Consider the following 5,004-nt stretch of genomic DNA (forward strand, 5'->3'; position numbering starts at 1 on the left):
ATTTTAATTATTATCAAAATAAACTACACAACGAGTTTTATACACATACAAAATTATCATATTTTAATTATGCAAGTAATGGCAAATTCACACAAATGAAATAATATCAATCTTTACAGTAGAGTGAGTAGAGGATTGAATTTTAAATCATTCGTAAGACGTTAGATTCAGCCCCCTGTTTAATTAGATCTAAACAATCAATAATATACACATGCATTCTTTCAACGTAAGATTAAGAATATTGTTTTATATGCTTTAGTGATAGAGAAGTGTTTGGTTATATTTACAGTAAATTCACTTGAAATATTAGTTATATTTGTAGCTAGTTTATTATTATTATATATATATATATATATATATATATATATATATATATATATATAAATGTATTCATCTCTGCACTTTTTGGAACTAATTGTTTACTAAATTAATTATTTCACTTATAAAATTATTAAAATGATATTATTTCTGCTCTTAAATTATATTAGATTGTCAAATATCTCCCTTCCGCCCTTTTGTATTATAAACAAATAGCAAAAAAGCGGAAGGGAGATATTTGACAACCTAATAATTGCTCATATATGAACTTGATTCGAATTGATTCGAATCATGATTCGAATCAGGTTTTTTTCTGATTCGAATCACTCGAATCAGGAAATTTTCGAGTCGGCACATCACTAGTCTTATTCCTTGCAATTGCTCTAGCCTTTTTCCACTATGGGCAGCTGAAAACAATAAAATTTTAAATTAGTTTTTACTTTGTCCATTGATGTTTTTTTTTGAAAATACATGATCGGCTGTCGAGATTATTAATGGATTTTCATTTTGATTAATTTTTAATTTATTACATCCTGCTACGTTCTCATTTGTGTCCTACAATCTTGCTGTTTCTGGAACTTCCTTTTCTAGTTCTTATTCATTTTATATCATCATTTTCATTTCCGACAAATTATTTAATCAATTCAATCAATCAAAAGGTTTATTAATTCTTTTGACTGGCTATAATCGAGTATCAACATCGTCCATTATTAAAAGTTGAGCTCTTGATAATTGTTTGCTTAATTTACTTGCGACATCGCTCGATAGTTCTGCTGAATTCATGCCAAATTGTTTACAAGCTAATGTGAACGGGATGCCACGTGACGAAATTGATTAGGAACTAGTGGGGCGCATGGCATCGTGCCTTAAGGCAAATTGCTGGAACTTCCCGTACCAGAAATTATTTTTTTTTAAAAAGATTAACATTTTTGAAAAAAATTTACTCTGATAAAATTGATTTTTGAGAAACTATAAATTTTTGACAGAAACTTACTTTTTGTTGAAAAATTTATTTTGAAATATTTTGGAAATTCTGAACTTTTTTTCAAAGCAATCGTACTGCTTTAAATGCATAGAGACTGAATATCGAAGCGCGTAAGCGCCGCGTCGTCGTCTAACGGATAAACACTGGTACGGAACCCATAGGAATGTTAACAAAACTTATACTTATTGTTAAAATCTCTATAAAATATCTGATAATTTGATATGCATATGTCTAATGTCTAATGATTATTGTTGACCGCCAAATGTTATTTTTTTTAGTTTTTTTTACTAGATCTCCGAAATTTACACAAAATTGAAAAAGTGCTCCCGCATAGTCACAGTCTAAACGCATTTGCAAATAATTCTGTGCGACATTTTCACTTATACTGTGCTTAGCTTGGCGGCATTTTCACATTTTTCAATAGTTTTCACAAAATTGGAAAAGTGCTCCAGTACATAAACAGTCTAAACCAGTGATTCCCAAAGTGGGCGCCAGCGCCCCCTTGGGGGCGCTGCGGCGATTCTGGGGGGCGGTGATAGGCTTTGGTGTATTTAGGGGGCGATGGTTAGTTTAAGGGACGTTTAAAGCACAAAACTAAAATTAAAATTAACACTGAATTATATAAAGATAATATTTTAGTTGAAGTTATTCAAACATATCTGCATAGGTGTATTAGTAAGTAAATCAGTTTTAAAACAACGCACCGCCAATTCTTGTTTCGCAAAAGGTTTAATGAAAAGAATGGTTCATACGTTTCTTTGTATGTCTATAATTTGTGTAACTTTTTAAAACGTGTAACTTTACCAAATTTTGAAAGGGATTCTTTAAGAGATTTTTTGTAAAAGAATTTGTAAGATTGGCGGATATATGATCATTATTTGTCGTGCTATTAATTATATTTCTTTGATATCTACCCGTAACTGTCCACCCGAATGCCGCGTTTTGTAAAATAGATTTATCGGGGCCTAGTATAATTCTTTCGTTACTTAAAATTTCAGAAAACGTATCAGCTTCTATCAACATATCTACTTCGCACGGAATATTTAAGTGTGAATCCAAAAGGTTCAATTTATTAGGAAGATTTAGTTCAGCAATTTGGATTTGCTGCGCGGGTAGTAGACTCGATATTTTCGTAAGCACAAAGGCATTTATATTTTTTTATTTTTTGCAAATGTACCATCTTCATTAAATATTTCTAAATTTGAAAAATTATTCGATTTCGTTGAAATTCCAACTTAACCGTGGAGCTTAAGGCTCCTGGATTGAGATTTAACGCGTAATTTTAGGAATAGCGATTTTGATATTGTATTAATTTCCGAGTCTAAATATACTATTGCTTGAATTTTAACGCGACTCCCTTTATTACATTTCGCGAACAAATTTACCGTAGGTACGAGCGCACTACCCCCCCCCCCCCCGTTATTCCTTTTCCCTCACATTAAAATCATAATCGAAATACATCGAAATACATCGATTGGCTTCTAAATTTTTAAAATCGGTTTATGCGCTTTTAAGCAAACATCGTTGAAAGTTCTAATTTTGACAAACGCCATAAAAACGAAAATTTTTGCAAACTTTGACAAATTTTCAAAATTTAACGACTTGTAGGACCGTAATATTTTAGTATGATCTATAAGACTGTGGTATCTACCGTCAAAAAAAAAAACATAAAAATTGTCTAAAAAATTACTACTACTTATTAATTACTACTACTTATATTAATAAAAACACTTTATTACAAGAAAACGGCCCGGCCGATAATTGCCAAAAACTAATTACGTCGATTCGGATTCCCAACCAATATCTTTCGAACGGTTTTTGATTTTTCAAAATAGATTCAGAATTGCGGGCTAAAACGTGGACGAAAATTTTTTCACTTTTCTGATATTTATCGCACAAAACTGACAAACAATAGTCCTCATCGAGATACATCAAATGGCTTTTAGATTTTTGAAATCGGTCCAGTCGTTTTTGAGAAAACGTCGATTTACGGCAAAAAATCTGTTCACGCACACACACACATACACACACATACTTTTTCCAAATGTTGGTTTCATTCGATTCAGAATGGCTTGAAACGTCGAGAAAACATAAAATTAGCGAGTCGGATTTTGTGATGAAAACAAACTTCTCCTTCGGAAAGTTTGTAAGGGGGGCGCTGAGTAACATTTTTTCTGGAAAGGGGACGGTAGGTGCAATAAGTTTGGGAATCACTGGTCTAAACGCACTTGCGTAAACATTTGTACCAGAGTGGCGCTTAGACTGTGCTTAGCCTGGGTGATTTTTTGAATTTTTAGTCCAAAATTACAAAAAAAATTTTTTGAAAAAAAAATTAGAAACAAAAATTTTTTTTTTCCAAAATCAATTATTTTGTTGAATCAAGCAGAAAGTTCTTTGAATCATTTAAATCGGACGCTTAGTTCTCTCAAAAACTGCCATTTTTTTTAAATTTAGCTCTGTATCTCCGAAACCTCTGGGCCTACCTTTGCCAAAAACTAATCAGCACATCTCCCTATCAATAGGAATCGAATGTTTTTCAAACTATTCAAATCGGTTGATCCGTTCTCTCAAAAACTCGCTTTCTATTATTTGCACTTTTTGCTCCATATCTCCGTAACGGCTGGACCTGCCTTTGCCAAAAACTAATCAGCACATCTCCCTATCAATAGGAATCGAATGTTTTTTAAACCATTCAAATCGGTTGATCCGTGCGCCCGAAAACGTGGACGAAAAAAAGCGGACATACAAAACACACACACACACACACACACACATCCATTTTTTCTGAAGTATGCCAAAATGTTCAGAAACCTTCAAAACGTCGAGAAATGTAAAAATTTTTGATTTCGATTTTTGGACGATTACTATAACTTACCCTACGGGAAGTTAACAGTACCACTATTTTATTTAAATACCCTCCGGGGGAAGACTCTCGAAGTAATTTATCTCTTGGTATGTATTTATTACTTTTCCCTACACCGGCCGATCCGATTAAAAATATTTGAAAGGGTATATTTTCTATTTTGAACTCTTGATATATGCACTATCAACTCCCGCTACTTAATATTCAATTGTCGCACAATGTCATTATATTTTTAATTTCTTATAATATAAAAATTACTTTGATTATCATCAATTGTCCTTTTATGATCAACTTCTCGTAACTCATTTCGCCGAGGAATGACAAATAATATTTTCTCTCTATAATAAATGGCTAAATAGTTGTTTTCATGATTGAATTTACGGAACATAGATTTTGTATCAAAAAACTTGGGTAACAATTTAAATTTACGACAACGCAAAAGAAAATTTCGTTTGTTAATAGCATTAATTAATTTTAGATTCAAAGAAGAGAAAGTAGAAAGTTTTACCCTGGTATGGTATCCATAATGTAACTCCACAATATTGAAAAATGTAAGTTGATCTTGGGAATGGTTCAAAGGTGTCCGTGAAAAATAGGCAGGTACAAAACAATCGTAGTTAGAAGACGAAGAAAAATCTTGATAAACATTTACAGTATGAGATCTTGTGAAATGTTGTAGTGGAGAAAAAACTTCATCCTTTGAAGGCCTAGGAGTAATATGATGAAAGTTTTGTCGACGTTGATACATATTTGTAATTTTTTTGCAGCCCAACCGTCGAATTAAAAAAAAGATTAAATAACAAAATTATTTATTCCATTATACGTTTCGACACTTGAT

Source organism: Ctenocephalides felis, unplaced genomic scaffold (genome assembly GCF_003426905.1).
Source record: "Ctenocephalides felis isolate EL2017-DRISC unplaced genomic scaffold, ASM342690v1 CF-g0.4_SCAFFOLD_02189, whole genome shotgun sequence".
NCBI classification, from domain to species: domain Eukaryota; kingdom Metazoa; phylum Arthropoda; class Insecta; order Siphonaptera; family Pulicidae; genus Ctenocephalides; species Ctenocephalides felis.